Source organism: Dioscorea cayenensis, unplaced genomic scaffold, assembly GCF_009730915.1.
Source record: "Dioscorea cayenensis subsp. rotundata cultivar TDr96_F1 unplaced genomic scaffold, TDr96_F1_v2_PseudoChromosome.rev07_lg8_w22 25.fasta BLBR01001073.1, whole genome shotgun sequence".
Lineage (NCBI taxonomy): Eukaryota > Viridiplantae > Streptophyta > Magnoliopsida > Dioscoreales > Dioscoreaceae > Dioscorea > Dioscorea cayenensis.
This window is the reverse complement of record NW_024087464.1, coordinates 51,222-73,131: the sequence shown is the minus strand read 5'-3', so window position 1 is coordinate 73,131 and position 21,910 is coordinate 51,222.

The window sequence follows — 21,910 nt, the reverse complement described above, 5'->3', positions numbered from 1 at the left end:
CACCTATAGATAAGAAATTTATGGACGTCCAATTATCAGCCGTTGTATCAAAATCCAACGGCTGACATTGATAAACACTATTACTGTTTATTATACTGTTCCAAACAGTAATTACTGTATATATTACTGTAGTAATTACTATTTATCAATATTAGTCGTTGGATCGAAAACTGTTGCCATTGGATCGAAATCCAACGGTTGATAATGAACATCCATAGATTTTTTATCTATGGAGGTCCATAGAAGATTGGTCCCCTTTATATATTACTTAAGTATAAAACATTATGAATATTATTTAATATGAAAAGTACCGGAATATATATAATATGAATAGTACCTGGAACATCAATGAAGATGAGATGAGCACTGGGAGTCTCCTTCCAATCAACTTGAGCAAGTGCAACACTGGAAGTAACACTGGAAGTGTCCAACAAGGATGATTTGGTGGTTGTAGGGATGGAGATCGAATGGGGACTGCTCCAAGATTCGGAATTGATCATCACTAGGCATCTTCATCATCGTGTCCCCAAGTGTCCTTCCTTGGGGAACTAACCCTTGCACTGGATTCAATGTAGGTCCACCAATTAGCACCAACAGGAACAATAATAATGTTAACAATATATGCGGACATTTTCTTCATCTTAATTTTGTGGAATAAATTTCAGAATTGCTGCAATTTTTTTCTTCTTGATTTTTAGGTCAGGTAGGAGGATGGTCCCTTTTTATAGGGCAGTGATTTGAATTGAGGATGGTTCAGGTTGCTTCTTTTCAAGGGTATTTCTGGAGACCACTAGGACATGATCTAATTAAAATATTTAATTATTTTTTTACCCTATTCTCTTCAATTTTTATTTATCTATTGTAGTTAAATGATTTTAGTTTTTTTTTTTTAAATACAAAAAGATCATATTTGAGTAGAAAGAAATCAATATTGACATGGGACACTTTTGTAAAGATGCATTTGTTACTATCTTTAGTCAAACTGATTAATGCATAAGGAGGAATTAAATTTTAATGTTACTGCAAATGGTACACTTACAATAACTAATGTTTTTTTTTATTTCAATGTGGATAAGCCACAGATTTATTGAAAGAGTAATGCTATTCCTTACTACCAAGCTTCCCGAAATGCTCATCAGAATGACGTGGCGGACGTGAGTCAGCAGGACATTAATAATAATAATAATAATAATAATAATAATAATAATAATAATAATAATAACTAACAACAGTAACAAATTCTCAAATCTCTTTTTCTTTTTCTCTTCTCTCTCCCGTCGTCCTGCTCACGCCGCCGTCTCTCTCCCGTCGTCCTACTCTCGCCGCTCACGCCGCCGTCACCACATCTTCATCATCAAACACAAGCTCTTTTCTCTGGGGTTTTGTCTGTATCTTCTTCTTCTTTCCGTTTGATCTCGGTCTCTGTTCTCTTTTTTGTCTCTTTCTTCTCTTTTTGATACCTAATTGTTCTCATTTCTTTCAGATTGTTAATCTCGATGGTGTTTCTTGGCAGTAGTCCGATTGTTTTTTGGGATTCGAGGTTTTGAGTGTTTTTCGGAATGGTTTGGGGTTAATTATGTGAGCTAAAAATGTGGTTTTTGACCGATTGAGATGTGAAAGTTTTATCTTTTGGGACTAATGGATGATTCTTCTTTCCAAGTATCAAGTTTCTCTCTACTTCTTGGATCTGATTCGCTACTACTGGGGTTTGGGATTTCAATCTCCATTATGTGTTTTTGTTTTTAAATTGTTATTATGGATTTTTTTTCCATGGATTGATGTTTATAGGCTACTTTGTAACTTCAATAAAATGTAGCATTGTAGTAGCTGTTGTTCTTTGTCAGAGCCTGTATGAACTCTCTGTATCATTTGAATCATCTTAGTTGACCTAAGAATACTAGTATCAGCTTTCAAGTGATGATGCAGGCGGAGATCGTGAGAGAGTAGGACCAGGATAAGGATGCCGACGGTGACGATGCAGGCGGAGATCGTGAGAGAGTGATGACGACAGAGGTGGTGAGAGCTTGTGTTTGACGGCGGAAATAGGATGATGGTAGTGCGGTAGTGAGTTTGTGTTTGCTGGCTGTGACGATGATGATGAAGATGTGGTGATGGCGGCGTGAGCGGCGAGAGTAGGACGACGGGAGAGAGACGGCGGCGAGAGTAGGACGACGGGAGTGAGAAGAGAAAAAAAAAAGGAGATTTGAGAATTTGTTACTGTTGTTAGTTATTATTATTATTATTATTATTATTATTAATGTCCTGCTGACTCACGTCCGCCACGTCATTCTGGTGAGCATTTCGGGAAGCTTGGTAGTAAGGAATAGCATTACTCTTATTGAAATAAAACAGAAGTACAATGAAAGAGTCAACCCTCACCAGCAGTGAGGCAAAGCAAAGAAACAACATAACACCATAAAATAAAAAGGAGAAAATATAGATAAAGGCAAGGTGAGTGGAAATGTCATGCTCCGAGATCTCGCACTGCAGTAGGGGAATCGTGGGACCCTACTCCCTCGTATAGCGCATGGTCATAATCGCCACTGGGCTAGGGACTCTAGTACCGGAAAGTTTGAGGAGGCTGATTTTCATGGAGCCTCATTGAGTGAAAGATGGTGCCTATCAGCAACTACAATAACTAATGTTATTGATGGTATACATGTAAAATAGTTTTATAAAAAGTAATATTTGATTATTTTGTGGGAGTATAAGCAGTTGTCTTTTCTTGAACATATCTACATAATTATGTATTTTTATGATACGATATACATATTGTAGTAGTGGTTGTAATTAATAATAATATCATGGGTTATGTTATTAGATTATTGTATTATTGGGCCTCCATTTGGATTACAATAAAAAAGTCTATACACCAAAAATTAGTTTAAGGGATAGAGACTTGCGTGTGTCGCTTAGGTAAATAGTTTCAATTTTGATATCTTGTATAATCAAAATAATAATATAATGGGTCATATTCTTTATATTATTAGGCCTCGGTTTGGGTTGTAATGAAAGAACCCATATACTAATTATATATTGGTTTAAATGGTAGAAGTTTTGGTTGCTTCAGTAAATAATTTTAATTTTAAATCTTTGTATATAAAAAAAATGAAAAAAAAAACATTTATCCTTTTATAATACTCTCAGGTGCTGTTTATTTGCAAAGAATGAAATTAATGAAGAATGAGATAAGAATGAGAATGAGGAGGAATGGATTAGGAATGGAAAGAAAACTGTGTTTGGTTGGAGGGTATGAGAGAGTAATTCATTAGGAATGGGAAAAGTAAAAGAGAAACTTTGTGGTAAAAAGACTTTTATACCCTTAATACAAGTTAATAAGAAAATTTTTTTTATGTCAAATAATAATTATCTTTAATAATAAATAATAATAATTTTTTAATTTTAAAATATTTTGATTATTGTTATTTTCATTTACCTAAATATTTCACTTTAATTATTGTTTATTATTAAAATTATCTATTTAATTATTATTTAAACTAGGTTATTATTTTTAATTATTAGTTATTATTTTTTACATTAATTATTATTTATTATTAAATTTATTTGTTTAATTATTATTTGACATAGATTATTATATTTAATTAGTAGTTACTATTATTTCACATTAATTATTATTTATTATTCAAATAACCTAATTAATTATTATTTAAATTAAATTAGTATTTTATTTATTGGATATTATTATTTCACTTTAATCATAATTTATTATTAGAATTATATATTTAATTATTATTGAATTAAATTATTATTTTAATTATTAAATAAGAGGGACAAATGCAGATTAATTTCAGGAGTTTGAGAGGAATGAGAATCCTCCTATTTTTGGGAGGATTGTCATTCATCTCTCACTCCTCACTAATTCATCACTCATTCCTTTCTTACTCCCTACGCACTGACCATCCAAACACTAAGACAAAGAATGATTCCTAATCTACGCCGAACCAAACACCCCCTCGGTATCATCCCATCCCCTCTCTAGGTCAATGATTAAAAACAAAAAGCCCACCCACCATGATCTCCTAAAGAAATAATTAACATAAACCAAAATGAATAAATAATGAAGATATATTCTACTAAAAGCTCCATGAAAACCCTAGAGTGGAGAACCTAGTAACCACACATATTGAAAACTCAGTAACACCTAAAGGCCAAAAATAGGAAATATTTGAATGTGTCAGGTTAAATCCAAATGATAAGGGCCAAACATGTTGTCCACTTTATAGGGTTAAAAGATCCCATTCACCATCTTCATGACCTAATGCATTCCCATGCAGGCATTGCCCATACCAAATTTGAATTCTTGTGATCATGGTCCATGAAAGTAACACTTTCTTGTGGGGATGCCACCAATTTCTGGCCATCCCTTCAACTTGCTTCTTCTTCATTTATGTGGGAATATGTCAAGGACAAAGACCCATATATACCAAGCTTCTCTTTTATTTATTTATTGCAAAAACTTTATTTTATTAATTTACTACTTTAAAGTAGTAAATTTGTTGCATGAGATGTTTCCAAACTTCACTGATTCTAGCTTCATTAATATAAACATGTTTGTTCTAGTTAGTTAATGAATCTTATTTATAAGCTTATTGAGTTTAATTATATAAACATATATAGAAACATCTCTCTACAGGGTACAAATGGCCAAAAAAACAACATCAGAGTACCAAACATTTGGCCCGTTTGGATTGTGGAATAGAAATAAGAAGAGGGGAAATGAAAAGAAGGGAGAAATGGGAATAAAAATGAGCATATGGTGAAAGGGGAAGATAATGATGAAGGTGTTTGGTTGGAGCGAATGATAGTTAGGAATAGGAAAAAGTAAAAAAGAAATATGATAAAAATTACATTTATCTTCTTTTGTGTAAATAAGATTATCTTCCATAAAATAATAAATTATGTTTAATAATAAATATTTAACATTATTTATTATTAAATATTTAGAATATAATTATTTACTTTAATTTATTATAATTAAATATTTAAACTAAATATAATTTATTCACATATTTAATTAATAAATTTAATTATAATAATTAAAATAATAATAGTTGAAAAATAATGACATTTAAATTATTTTATTATGTTAATCAATATGAAAATATGTTATTATAATTTAAATTATTATTTAAATTATTATAATTAATTATTTAAGGTAATAATTTCTTATTAACATACAGTTAATTAACAAAAAAATTCACTTATAAAATAATTTAAATATCATTGTTTTTTTAATGATATTATAATTAAATTTATTATTAATTATATTAATTTCAAATATTAATTAAATGTAATGAGCGAGGTAATATGGGCATTACACCCTATAAACCCTCTTATGAATCTCATTACCCTTAATTTTGGGGGTAATGGAAATCTCCTTGATGGGATGGTTCGACCATAACATCAAAGCAATGGGACTCCTGTTACCTTAACCCAAACAAAGTTTAACATGGACTCCCGTTACCCTAACCCAAATAAGGGTTAATATAGATGAGGGATAATGATTCATTACTCCTATCCAAATGTCCTTTAAGAGAGGGTTCCTTTTAATAAATCCGTAATTTATTCATTTTTATAAAAAAAATAAAAAACACCCCTCAAGGGAAAAGAACCATATGAGTGTGTCGCCTTGCATACGTGGAAGAAGCAATGTTGTTTGACCCGGACCGGCCCGGCCGGTTCAACCGGAAAAACCGGGAACCGGCCATGTGGCCGGCCCGGGTATACCCCATTGACCCGGGTATTAAAAAACCCGGTGTTAACCCGGTGACCCGGGCGGTTCAACCGGGAACCGGTTGACCCGGCCGGGTCAATCGGGTCACAATGTTTAATTTTTTTTTTTACAATATTTAATAATTTATTATTATTTTCTCATTAAAAACCACAAAATCGTGTATATTTATTAATATTAATTTATAATTTATAATCAATAAATAGAATTACAATATATATATATATATATATATATATATATACCAACAAAAAATTAACATTTAAAAAAATAAAAATATATTAATGTATTATGTAAATACTTTTCTAAAAAAATTTAATTTATTAAGAAAAATAAAACAATAAATGAGTGTAATTTTTATTATAAAAAAATATAAAAAATTAAAGTATTCTAATTAAATAAAAAAATATAAGAAAAATTTAAAAACAAAATAAAAACTCAATTGAGATATAAGAATTAGTGAATTAAATTTCTTATTTATTTTTAACAAAAAAATCAACCAATAAACAAATAAATAAATAAATAACACCAGAGAAGTTTGATAATTATATATTAATATATTAAATTTGTAAATATTTAAAAAAATATAAAAAAATAAATGACCAAATTAAAAACTCTCATCGTATATAAGGTCATTTATCAATTTAAATATCAAATTTGAGTAGGTTTTTATAATATAATTATGGATTTAATATTATATTTGCTTATTATTAATTATTATAATATTTTTTTATATTTAATTATTGACCCTTTGGTTCAACCCCTGGTTCGACCCGGTTGAGCCATTGACCCCTCGACCCCACGGGCTTAGCCGGGATCGTTCGCCCTAGGTCCCGACAACCTTGGGAAGAAGAGAGGACTATGATTTGATAATGGTCACTCTTGTGATGACTTGAAATTGAGTGAACAAATGGTGAGAAATGTTGGTGAATATTTGAATGAGTTGTTTTTAAGTATCTTTGATTACTTTTCTCAATATGATTTTAATGTCTGCTGCAACAACCACAACAAACACAATTATCGGTTGGTCCAACCATTTGCGGTTGGCTGCATAAATTTTTCCTTTTTATCTTAATTTTGAAATTTTCTACTGAACATATTTTAGAGGGTTTTATTTTTCAAACTCTCACAAAAAGCTTCCACTTTTTTATGAGGGCATCTATCAATCGTGAAAGAACATGTCTATAATATTTTAATCGATTTTTTTTTTACTTATTAATAATAAATGTCATTTCTAATATATTTTAAATAAATTTATTCATTAACCAGTATTTTTTAATAACATTGACCATTTTCATATTTTCATCTCTACAGACTTATTTTATGAGCATGTTTTTTTATAGACACTTAACATTTTGGCCCATACATTATAGTCAACATAATAACCATTCTATATAACTTACTTTTCAATTTAAATGGTATTCTACCACCACAGAAAATTTCCAAAAGCTCCCTTGATTTTAATGACTACCAATGATCTTTAATTAATTAATTAATCAAGTTGGTAATTTGGGAAAAAACACAAATACAACCTAATGCTTGATCATTAATGTTATCACATATTAATCTTCACCTATCACCACCAACCTTTGTACTTCTTAACAAAAATTAATAAAAGAAGATGCATGAGATCTCATGTTGCCATGATGATATTAAATTGTTGGTTATCTGCCATGTGGCAGATGTCAAGATACATTTTAATTACTTGAGTTGCTTAATAGTTAAGAATAGATTTTAGCCCACCAACCATCTTAATTAAATTCTTCTATAAAGACAAATTTAGAGACAATATCATTTGAAAATTTATGTTTAATTATATAAATTCTTCATATATATATATATATATGTAACAAAGATTACAATTGATGCTAAATAGACTAATACATATAAAAGTGTATTGGTTACCATTGATTAATGAGTTTTTGGAGATTTATCATGTGGGGGTGGTTAACACAAAAATTAAAAGAAAAAATTCACATGGGTCGAAGAGAAAGGGAATTTTTTTTTTTCTAATTATATTTTAATTCAAGGGTGAAAATTTTCAATGGTTTTTCTAAGATATAGTGGTGGTATTATTTAATGAGATGTATATACAGTTTATGGTTGTTAATTATTACGCTTGTTTCCAAGACATTTGTAGATACTTCCTCCGTTCCTAAATACATATCGTTTAAGGATGTTGTAAAAAAATTAAGGATAACATTAAATTATCTAAATTTTAACATAAAAAATAACTAAATTACTAAGGGGTCGTTTGGCATTATTTTTGTTTTTTTGTTTTTGTTTTATTTTCAATTTTTTGAAAACAAAAACATGTTTGGATACACTAATTGTTGTATATTTTAAAAACTGAAAACAAAAATATGTTTGATTAGCACAAAGTTATTGTATTATTATGATGTTTTTTTATCATTTTTTTTTTTCAAATTCATATTTTTAAATTTTTTCATAAAAAATTATTTTTTTTATTGTAGTTTACTTGATTGTATTATTAAATAAAATTAATAACATATACTGGCATTGTATGGTAAAAAATATCTTATAAAAATTGTACCATTTGAAACTAAAAAATATTTTGGGGTTTGTCTTACAAAATTTAATATATATATATATAATTTTTTATACTATATAAACTAATTTGTAAAATATCAAGCCCAAATAATAATTTTTTATAAATATTTTCTTAAAAATATATTTTTAAAATCATTTGTATTAATTTGTAAAAAACTTTGATATTTTTAAAAAATAAAATATGTATATATATTATATGTTTTGTCCTAGTTTATAAAACTCAAGGGTAAAATAATAATTTTCATAAATACATTATAAAAATATAATTTTTTATACTATATAAACTAATATGTAAAATATCAAGCACAAATAATAAATTTTATAAATATTTTTTTAAAAAATATATATATTTTTAAATTATTAGTATTAATTTATAAAAATTTGATATTTTTTAAAAATAAAATTTAAATAATAAAAGAAATTAAAAATTAAAAGAGAGAGAGAGAGGAGTAGAAGAGGAAAGATTTCATAGTGGAAGGAAGCATTTTGAAAATGTTTCCAAAAAAGTTGAAAACATAAAAAATTCGTTTTTTTTTTCACTTTTTTGGAAACATGGGTGTTGTTTTCAAATTTTTTGGAAACAAAAACACCTTACCAAAACGTGTTTTTCTTATTTTGTTTCCATAAATTTGGAATTGGCAATAAAAATAAAGATTTGGCAACAATGTCAAACGAGCCCAAACTATTCCTTTCTTGAAACCATGTATTTTTTTTTTGAGACTATAAATATTACTCTTTTCATTTATATAACTTAGGAAATTGAAAATGGGTAAAATTAGGGAAAAAAAAGAATAAATATTGCTTTGATATTGTAAAGCGACAACTATTTTGAAATAAAATTTTTTTCTTAAAATGACATGTATTTAGAAACTGAGGGAGTAGATTTTAAATATCTATATGGGCCATCTCAGCCAAATTTTTTTTATATTTTAGATCCAACATATTTATTTCATGAATTTAATTTATTAATACTCAAACCATATATATAAAGCTCAAATCAATATAATGATAAACAACAACATGCTAATATTATTATAGTAATAAATGACATTGAACGTACCATTTATTTATTGATAAAAATAGAAAGAAATTGATGGCTGGCTCTTGCTAAATGCTAATATCTTTGGCTCATTAATACAAATTTATACTTTATAAACCAAAATTTTTATATATAATTACTGCCATTAGACTTTTTTAATTGTGAAAATTGCCAAAAACCCCTAAGTTTGCAATATTGCCAAAAACATCCCATAATTTAGAAATACCTAAAAACCCCTTCCTTTTAAACTCACGTTTTCCAAACCCCAAACCATGTAACAATGGTTAACGTAGTTATTTTTAAATTTTTATGGACCTAAATTGCCCTCAGTATGGGAAGTCGTGGCACCTGCAAATCGAGGAAGTTGGGGGGGGGGTTCTTAGGGTAATCCCAAGAGACGACTTTTATTGGAGCCAGATACTTGTTTTTTCTCAACTCGCTCTTCGCCTTTTCTCTTTCCGAAGTTGTCTCTACCGACACATCCTTTGTAATTTCAGCTTTTCCCTTTCCACCGGTGTCTCGAAGGTATTGATTATAGTTTTATGTTAACTATTCTGTTACAAAGAAAGATTTTTCGGTTTTGTTTTGTGGTTCTGTTTTTATTGGAAGATATTGAAGTCTACATGGGGATTTCTTGGCTGGGGTTTTGTTAGTCTGCAGGGAGATTTCTCGGCTAGAATTTTGTTTTGTTTTACATTTTCTTCTGTGTACACGATCGAAATAGTTTTTCGATTGTTATGATTTGTGTAATGTTTATAATGTACGTTTCTCCTTTCATTTGATATGGTTGTAGTTTTACAAATGAGGTTTCCGTTTAAGAAATGAGAGGTTGCCGTTTAAATATTGTTATCTCTGTTTAAGTATTGTTGTCTCTGTTTAAGAAACTAGGTCTCTGTTTAACAAGTGATATCACTGTTTAAAAATTGAGAAGTTACTGTTTAAAACCTTATATTTCCACTCAAAATTTGTGAATACAGCCAAAATTGTTGTTATTGTCGCAGGCTTATGATTATGGTGGTCAACCTACTTAATGGGCGATGCTACTTGACACCGATAGTGGAGACCTTGGCTGAATTGAAAGTTCACACGACCTCTCGATACTGGAGATCATCCGAAGGACACCGTTTGCATCATTTACTGAGCTGGAAGCTGTATTCCAAGAGAGGGCCCTTCTTGATTCTCTATTGCAAAGGTACGATGGTTGTACCAATAAATTCAGGATTGGGGAAAGCCTGTTGAGTTTCAGGCCTGAAGATGTGGCCCTCGTTCTTGGTCTGCGTTGCGATGGAGACGTAGTCGTGTTTCAGAAGAAGAAAACATGCTCAGCTTTCGAAGAGAGGTATTTATCAAACACTACAAGAGAATTGCATTTTACAAACAGCATTTTCTATTTCTAATCCGTTGCTAAATTGCATTAGCAACGGATTATAAACGAAACTTTTCTGTTTGCAAAATAGGTGTTGCTAATTTATTACAAATGACATAAGATTCCGTTGCAGACTTCAGCAACGGATTTGTAACGGAAAAGCTTCCGTTTGCAAATTTTAGTAACGGAAATTATTCCATTTCAAAAGTGTTGCTACATTTTGCAATTGAATGTATGTTGTTACTAATCCGTTTAAACATGTACCAACGGTTTAGCAACGGAATAATTGCCATTCCAAGAAATAGAAACGGATTTGTAAGGGAACATATTTTGTTTTAAATTTGTTTTTTTATTATAAACAAAAGCTATTTCGTTACAAATCCGATGCTAAAATTAAATATATACATATGTATAATTATATTTTGAAACAAATTAATCGGTTTGTAATCCGTTGCTAAAAAAACTAAATATTTAAAAAAAATATCACATTGGTTTTTAAAGTTGATATAAATAATACCTGTCATGACAAATTTTTTTAGCAACAATAAAGCTAACAAAAAATGATTTCATTAATGCATTTAGAAAAAGATGCCCAAAACAAACTTTAACAAAAGAAAAAAAGTAACAAATATCAAATAAACTAAAGCTCATCTACATGGTCAACATCATTGTCATTACTAGCTGGCTGTGCATTCTGAGTAAACTGTGAGCGTTGAAGCATCCTAGCCTCGAGGTCCATCATCATATCCTGCATCTGACGCAACATCTGATTACGATACTCATCTCTCTCTGCCCTCATCTCATGCAGACTCTGTTAAAGCCCCTTGTTGTCATCTCTCACTTCATGTAGACTCTCCCGAAGCTCTTTTGTTTTTTTATCTTGTAGTCGATCAGCAGCTCTCACACAAGCTGTAATCTTAACTTGTAGCTCTTGGGATGATGTACCTATAGATGAAAAGCAAATCAACAATATCATATGTTTGCCTAATATTAGCATGTAGGTCTATAGATGATGCACCTGTAGATGAGCATTGCAATAGCTGGGGATAAAAAATAGATGCTTGGGAGCCCACTCCATAAACCCGGCGCTTTTTTTCCCCTCCCGTAGCTTGAAGGAATATATTTGCTTTGTCTACAATAGAAAGCTCATTACTCTCTTCTTGTGTTTATGATGCTTGATCTAGAAGGTTCAAATAATGTGATTAATACAATAAAAAAACCACATGAAATCAAAAACAATATCTACAATTTAAATATAAAAAAATAAATTAGTCAAGAAGGACATAGTTGTAGAATAATCACTTTATACTTATGAATTATTAGATCTCTGTAGATCAAAGTGTTATGGATCTTGATATCCCTTTCAGACAACAATACAACTTCTCAGAGTATTGATTATTATTATTATTGTACTTCTTGCACTAAATGAGACTAGTCTTAACAACCTGCCAAACCAACCGCAAAGAAATCAAAGCACTTGACAACCACAAACTTCAATCCCACCACAAACACCAACAACAACAACAACAACAATGAATCCGCCCTTCCTCGACCTATTTATCAAACTCATTAGATCTCAAGAAACATCAGCACAGATTTAGGAAAAAAAAACACAATACCAAAGATGAAACAGCAAAATCTCAGGATTCAACGCTTAGATGACCGTCAGCAAACACTTTCCGACAAAGAATCAGGGGATCCAACAAGCAAAGTAGGGAGAGAGGAGTCAGGGTCTCGTCACGATCTCGTCGTGAACTTCAGCTTTTTTCTTCTACCAGAGCCTGTCTAGAGCACTGTCAACATCACCAGTACAGATTTCTTTCATGCACTGACTATAATGGTTAAAGTTCAATCACTTAAAAGGAAAACCAAGATTTTACCAAGGGACAATTACAGGTGCTGTTGGATGAGAATTCCTGTATGATTCTGAGTACTTGTCTTTAAAGCTATAATCTTGGTGTGGCTGCCTGCATTTGAGAAATTTGTAAGAATTCATAGTGGTTGTTGTTCCAATGAGCAACAATTCGCAACACGATCAATGATGCCGAAGCATGGAATTTATCTTATCAAAACACAATGTAAAAGCGAGTACTAATTATTTCCGGTTTTGTTAATTCTCAATGGAATTTCAGCATAACAAATCTTGTAACTGAGCTATTATTTTCAAATTTCAGGCATTTGATAATGGCTAGCTAGAAACAAATTGAATTAATACAGTATCACCAGGAAGTAATCACAACTTGTGCCTTAGTGAGCATTCTGCAAGGCTAATAGTTCAAGGAATTATTCCTTGGTGAAATCAATATGTGAGCATTGTAACTACACTATCATTAACCAAGCTATGTGTTCAACTTGGAAAAAGTCATTTATATTCAATAAGAAACACCATTCTTGATCAACAAACAAGGAGCATAAAATTGCAAAACATCTAAAATTATCACATAGGAATGTATTTTCTGGTCATCTTCATGTAGTTGGTTCTTCAACAGTCAAACTAATGTTGTGTGTGGATAGAAAAAAGAAAGAATTAGCCTACAAAAGATTACGCCAAATAATTTACATGAGTGACAACACACTCGAAAAAAGGCGTACCTGTTTCAACCAGCACTCTTGATGCTTGTGTTCATAAATATCGGTGAGTAGCAACCCGGGATGGTGATGGGCGAGATACCCATATGTTGCACCTAACTTCCCCTCGCTTTCAACCTTTTTTTCTTCCCCGGTGATGTACCGCTTGCCTCTATAACTTGAATCGATCGTTGCCTATTTAATTAGAAAAAGTCTATCAATCAATCCAATCACCAAGTAAGATCCACAAGAAATGAGGTATCTAGTGTTGTTTTTCAAACCCTAATCAATCTTAACAAATTCATAGAGATTTGGCTCCGATCATGAGATCATAGTATTTAAAACGAAGACAATCAACGAGAAATCAAGTAATCGGAAAACACACTTGAGGAAATTTAAACTAATTCAACCGAGAATGTATATAAAATCACATGGAGAAAAGAGAGCTATGGGGAGATCCATACCAAATGAAGCTGGAGCGAGGTGCATGAAGCAATGGTGAGCCTCCTGGTCCTCGTCTGGACTTTGGGGAAAGCCTTTTCGCTTTCTGTCTTCCTTGGCCTCTGAACAACAGGTGGTGGTCCAGCCTCTATAATTCGGCGAAGTGTGGCAATCACCATGTGGCAATGGCGGCACCGGAGTGCACAATGAATTGGAGAAAGAACACAGGGAGATTTGGAGAAATCGGAAGCGAAGAAGGGAAGGGGTTTCTCCTGATTGCTAGGGCTTACAGTCAGAGATGGAGATAAGAAACCTAGCAAGGAAAGGAAAATATTTTAACGGATCCGGATCTGTTTAATTAACAGATCCGGATCCTTGTGAAGACAAACGGATCCTTGATCCGTTTGTGCTGCTGTTTGTGATACACAAACGGATCCAAAATCCGTTTGTGATAAATAATTAACATCACAATAATACATATATAATAATAATAATAATAATAATAATAATATTATTATTATTATTATTATTATTATTATTATTATTATTATTATTTATAATATTTTACATTTTAAAAATCATTCAATCAAAAAATATATAATATACTTAATAATTTTATATATTGCAAACTTATTAACAAACAATTAAATCTATCTTAAACTTTATTAGTAGTAATATATAAATTAATCTTTCCTGATTAGAGTTAAAAAAATTTGTAATTATCAAAACTTATTATGGCTATTTTTATATTTAAGTTATTGCCATATATATCTTTAAGGAAATTATTGGTCTGGAGTAATTCAAAAAGTCCCAAATAATGTTTGTCATTTTTATCCTAAAAAATATACTAATAAAAAAAGTTAATAATATGTAACATTAATCATATCTAGTTGGAGTTAATATATATTCATAAAAATCATTTCAAAATTATTATTCTTTCATGATTACAATTAAACAAAAAATAATAACCACTTCAATTAATTTGTCAAAAAAAAATTGTTTTACAAAAAATATAATCAAAATTTAAACCTACTTTATCTAATATTTATTAAATCCCAATCTTATAAATACCTATCTCCATAATATATTCATAAACGAATATTATACATATGGATAAATTTATTATAATCATCTAAAACCAAAAATTTATTTAAATATAACTTTAGAAATGGAATTTCATGGCCATTTCTAATTTACCAACGGAACCAAACTCCGTTGCTAAGTTTTAGAAACGGATGCCCAATCCGTTGGTAATTTACAAACCGAATCGTAATCCATTACTAGATTTTAAAAACTAATTATGGCTATTTTTATATTTAAGTTATTGTTATATATATTTCAAGAAAATTATTGGTCTTGAGTAATTAAAAAAATCCCAAATAATTTTTGTCCTTTTTATCCTAAAAATTATATTCATAAAAAAAAAGTTAATAATATGTAACATTAATCATATCTAAAAGGAGTTAATATATATTCATAAAAATTATTTAAAAATCATGGTCATTTCTAATTTACCAACAGAACCAAACTCCGTTGCTAAGTTTTAGAAACGGATGCCCAATCCGTTGGTAATTTACAAACCGAATCATAATCCGTTACTAGATTTTAGAAACCGATATATGAACCGTTACTATTTTACAAACGGAATACGAATCCGTTGGTAATTTACAAACCGAATTTTAATCCGTTGCTACCATTTAAAAACCGATGTGTAATCCGTTACTATTTTACAAATGGATTACAAGTCCGTTGGTAATTTACTAATGGATTATAGTGTCCGTTTGTAATTGTTTTGTTTTTTAAATTATGTATTTACAAAATCTAAATATTTTAATTTTGTTTGAAAAACTTATTATGGCTATTTTTATATTTAAGTTATTGTTATATATATTTTCAAGAAAATTATTGGTCTTGAGTAATTAAAAAAATCCCAAATAATTTTTGTCCTTTTTATCCTAAAAATTATATTCATAAAAAAAAGTTAATAATATGTAACATTAATCATATCTAAAAGGAGTTAATATATATTCATAAAAATTATTTAAAAATCATTATTCTTTCATGAATACAATTAAAAATAAATATAACCACTTCAATTGATTCATTAAAAAAAATGTTTTACTAAATTTATAATCAAAATTTAAACCTACTTGATCTAATATTTATACATATGGATAAATTGCTAATTTACCAACGGAACCAAACTCCGTTACTAGGTTTTAGAAACAGATAACCAATTCGTTGGTAATTTACAAACCGAATATTTATCCGTTACTAGATTTTACAAACCGATATGCGATCCGTTACTAGTTACAAACGGATTATAAATCCGTTGGTAATATACAAACCGAATTTTAACCCGTTGCTAATATTTCGAAACCGATATGTAATCCGTTACTATTTTACAAACGGACTTCGAATCGGTTGCTAAGTTTAGAAACCGATGTTTAATCCGTTACTATTTCATAAACGGACTCCAATTCCGTTGGTAATTTACAAACGTATATTTTACCCGTTTCTAAAACAGAAACGGATTAGTCACCGATGGCATTTACGTTTTAAATTTTGAAACAGTCCTAAATTTTGTTTGTAACATTGTAACGGACGGTCTAATCCGTTGCTAATCAGTTATTAAATCGCAACAGAACCAGTCCGTTGCTAAATTACTGTTTCTAATTCAACAGTTTCTTGTAGTGAAAAACTTACGAGAGACACAGAGACTTCATTAAGAGCACTCTTGAGCAACTTGTTCGACGGAGGGGAGAAGAAGAAAATTTTGCCAAACTCCTGATAGTGTACCTCATGGGTACAATCCTTTTCCCAAATACCTCATGCTCGATTCTGAATTGGATCGTTGATTATGTCGATGATCTACCTGGCATGGGCGATACGCATGGGCGCAGGCGACGCACAAGTAGCTTATGGAGGACATTCCACAAGCAGCCGCTCGAGTGCAAGCTTGATGCACGGGGAAGAAGACCAACACAGGGTATATTAAGGGTTGCTCGTTCGCGCTGAACATTTGGTTTACGACCTAACCGGAACCGGAAAGAAAGTCCATTTCGGCAAGACCCCAAGGATGTTGTGCTACCGGAAGCAAGCGACGATAGAAACCAGTTTGTCATCTCTCGAAGAAAAAGAGATAATAAATTATGAACAATGTGTTTAACAACAGTAGTTAATGTTTACATATAGTATTTAGCGTTTAACGATGTTTATTTTTTGTTTAAAATTATTCTTTAGAGTTTTAAAATTTTATTTACCTTTTAAAAAAATGCTATACCGTTTAAATATATAAGTTAAATGTTTAAATATATTTGTTATTATTTAAACTGAATGATTTCGCTGAAATTGTTTGGTTTACATATGTTAATTTTTTGAGCTGGTCCTGGTGAATGCTGATGAAGTTATATTCGTTCAGGGCAGTCTCCGGCTGGATGCTATTGCTCTAGAACCACTTGCTTGTAGGAAAGATGAGAGGCCAACCTCTTCTGTGCGCGCTCGACGTCATTCTCCTACTTCCATTAGCAGCGCACGCATTCCTCGGCCGGAGAAGCCTTCCTCACTCCCCGCCCGATTGCAACACCCGCCCCGACCACGACAACGAGCGGTCCCCCGATCGCCTTAGGCCCACCGACTGTGGCAGTCCCCCGATGGCACTAGGCGACGATGTCACTGTAACTCTTTTGCAGGCGTGCCAGATATTGATGACCGAGTTCCCTCGGCTTATTGCTCGGGTTGAGGCATTGGAAGGACAATTACAATCGACTGCGCCATCCCTCCAAACAAATGAAGCACCCGGGACGAACGAGGCGTTGGAATTTGACGACGATGATTGCATCGGGATGGTCATTCCAAGACGGCCACTTTTGAAGAGACTTGCAAAAAAAGAGGAAAATAATAATGGTTGTGTGTCGACCACTAGCTGACGATGAAATAATAGCAGCACCATCGACGGCTGATGCTGTTATTGAGTCTGTCACCGATGATGTTGCCATTGCAGAGGTTGATAAAATCATTGACTTTGTTATCAACGAAATCCCCATCACGGTGGAACTAGCAGCTGACAGTACCGCATCAAAGGTGGACACTATCCATGAAGTACAAGAACCAGCTAAGGGTGTGTCTTTTGTTGATGCTATTACCGTGGCCGCGGCTGAGAAGATCGTTGACTCTGTTATCAACGAAATCATAGCCACGGTGGATCCAGTGGCCGACAGTGCCGCATCAAAGGCAGACACAATCCCACAACAACAAGAAGTATGTAAGGATATGTCTCCGGTTGATGCTGTCGTCATGCCCGCATCGAAGGATGATGCTGCTAGTGGTGAACTCCGACAATCGTCAACAACAGTGCCGCTTGATGATCCCAAAACAGCTGTTGACGAGGGGCAAGGGAACGCCACCGAAAAAGCAACGAGAGATATGATCCTTGCCAACCAACAATATGAAGAAGTTCGGAACGACTTTATTCCGAAGAAGAAAAAATACCTTGGACAATCGCGTCTCAACAAATTCGAGCAGGAGTTGATAAGGATTTCACTCAACTGCTCTATGGACAAATAAGTTTGAAGTTTTTATGTTACTATTTAAATTTGTATGTTAACATGTAATTTATATACACACTGTTTAAATATTTTTAATATCATTTAAATATTTGCTATATCGTTTAAATACATACAATGTCGTTTAATTATATCTGTTACCGTTTAAACGCAGGACTGTCGTGTGGATGAATGACTCTCTCAGCACCACACGGGCCAGACTATTCATGCTGCTTGAGGGGAAGGAGATGGTCTCAGACGATGTGATGGACGCTTTCATATGCATAATACAAAAGTCGCTGAGTACAGTACCATATCCTTATAAGAAGCACGCCTCCATCACACGACCACTGGCCCTGTCAATATCAAAGCAGGAAGACGCGGCTGAAACGACTTTCGCTATGATCGGAGATGCCGCGCGCAAGCTGCATGATGTGGATATTGTCATTCTCCCGATAATCATGAATGACCACTTCCATGTCGTGGTCCTTGACAATAATAAACAAGAATACATGCATTATTCTTCATGCCAAAGTGAGGAGTACGATAAAGACAAGTTAGAAATGGTAAGTTCTTTGATAAATAGAGTTTGACTAATAAAGTTTGGTAAATAATCTCAAATTGTATACCTCGACAGCGGTGACTATTCGACACGTGTATCGATATGGAGTTCGGCGAGACAGTGACCACAAAGTACCCACTAGTCCACGACATTGAGACCCCACGACAAAAAATAGGAAGTGTCGACTGCGCCATCTATGTCATGCGGTTTATCGAGCAATTACTCAACGATGAAAAGCTACGGCTACCGCAAACAGACATCCTTTATCTGAGATTAAAGTATGTTGCCCGCATACTTAAGCAAGGGAGGGCAGCTGGCATCACTGAGAAAGAGGGTCTTCGACTGCGGGGAAATAGAGTTGCCATGATCTTGTTTGTTTTCAAATGTAAATCGATGATGTCGTTATAAATTTAAATTCAATTCATTGTTTTCGAAGAACATGACAAATTTTTCAATGTAAATTTACTAGTTTGTATACTTATGTAACTGACTTTCGTTGTTTAACTTTCAATTTTATTGTTTAAATATCAATTTTACGTTTAAAATAAAGTAGTCTCTATTTAAACAAACAACGTAGGATAATATGTTAAATTTAGTAGTCTCTATTTAAACAAACAATGTCTCCATTTAAATATATGTGTTAGCTGTTAAGAATAAGAATTTCTCTGTTTAAATATCAAAAGTTGGGACTCAATTAAGTTTATTTCTTTTAAAAAATTTGTTTATTTACAATGCATAGTCGGCGATAGTTTCATTGCAAGATCTACGATTGTGACCGGAGCTGTGGTAGCGGCTGCAATGTAACTCGCAGACCTCAAACACTTGCGACTCGATCCTCTTTCGTCTAGGATGCCCAGGTTGCCTTCTCGTTACAGGCGGTCGCAAACGCAGTTTACAATTTCCGACCATAGGCTTGTCATCATCTGGTATGGGGAATATAACTTCCTTATACGCCAATTTGTAATTGTCGACGGTGAAGTAGCCGTTAATAAACGATGAACGTTGGTGTCTGTCTGCATTATTGCAGCCCAAGAGTGTTTTGCATGGGATACCATTAACTTGCCACATGCGACATGAGCAAGTTCTGATGGCAAGATCTACAGAGTTGTTGTACTGGTCAATCACTTCATAACGATCATCGACACAATGACCAACACGAAGATTTCGGCTATCCTCAACAAGTATCTCTACCTTCGAATGTATGTCCAGACATAAGTAGTTATCCCATTTGTTTACTTGCTCACGGCGATTGCATAGCATGCGCATCAACTTGAACCTGTACAACGTAGAACACGAAGAATTAAACAAAGTTAAACAAAAACACATTCTTTTAAACAGTATGATAATAAGTTAAAACGATGAGGCAAATAGTTAAACACAGAATATAATATTTGAACATTGCTGAAATGTTTTAAAGAATAAGACCAATTCTTAAGTGTAAATAAAATCAACATTCGAATACCTTATGGAGTTGACCATTTTAGTCACAGGTAAATACCGAGCTTCTTTGATCCAAGCATTGAACGACTCCGCGACATTTGAATACATCTCACCCCAACGTTCACCTCTGAACAGATAATTCGACCAATGTGTCATATCCGATTTATTAATCAACTAGTGATGAGGTTCGGGTGATGTGGCCTGCAGTTCATTCACAATATCATCGAATTCTTTAGCCGTGGATGCCCACGCAATACGAAATTATATAGACCAACACTCCTCCCTCAATGCCTTCCCAAGTCTGACGTTGGCTTTCACAAAATTGGCCTCCAAGTGTCGAAGACAATATGCATGTGGGGATGAAGGGAAGACTCTCGCAATAGCGTTCACAAGGCCTTTGGACATGTCCGACACGAATGTAATTATCTCATGATAATCTCCGTCATCGAATAAAGCATCACCTAACTTGGATATGAACAAAGTCCAATTGGCATCGGTCTCGTTATCGACAATACCGAAGGCGATGTGGAAAAAACCATTGTTTCCATCTTTGCCTATGGCACCCAATAGAGTACCCCGATACTTTCCAAGGAGATGGGTACCATCGAGAAACAACATCGGCTTGCAAGCCTTCTTGAATCCCACAATACACGCTCTGAAAGAAAAGAATGCACGTTTAAAACGTTCACCGTCTCTTTCCACAATCATTATGCTGCCGGGGTTTGTCTCAACCACCTTATCCACGTACCAAAGCAATAAATCGTAGCTGGAGATGTCGCTGCCATCGAGGACTACCCGGGCATACTCTTTTCCCAATGAAGTGTGCTTGTATGGAATGTGGACAACATATTCCCACAACATCTCCTTCTGAATGTCGATGGCTTTGTACAAGGGCCGGTTCTTGAGCTTCTGAATCACTCATGCGCTTACCTATTTTTTGGATACTTTCGGATGTGAGGCCGATTTTTATTATGGAAAGTATTTTTATTATATTGTTTTGATGCATGAAGACGTCATTGACAACCATCGGCAGCACATTCCACAGTCACCCGGTGTTTTCGTTCTTTATGATTTTGAAGTCAAAATTTTGTTTGATTGTAAAATTTTGAAGTGCGTCCCTGAAATGTTCAACGCCTTCAAAACATTGTCCGATATTCAATGACAACACTTTAGAATGATCTGACGAGAAAAGAAGGTATCCCACACCATCAGGATCGCTATGGGGTTGAATGGGAGAGCTCGCAGAATCCTAATTTCTGCCAATACTTCAGTTTAAACAAAAAAGAACAATATTTTAAGAAGAGACATAAAGTGTTTAAATGATAAATTAAAAATTTAAATGTTAATTCAAATATTTAAATACTGATAAATAAATTAAACAAAGAAGATAATGTTTAAATGTAAATGCAATATATTAAACAGTAATGAACTTATACAACTAGATAAACATAAAAAAGAAGAATCTTACAATGAGAAAAACTCGTTTTCAGTAGGATTCGACAATGACACATCGTATAACAAGATCGACTACAGCGCATTTGAAGATGGAGTACACGTGACACATCAGCTAGAATTCAACCTCGTTTTCTATTGGACAAACCGTTTTATATCCATCGGGTGTGATAAA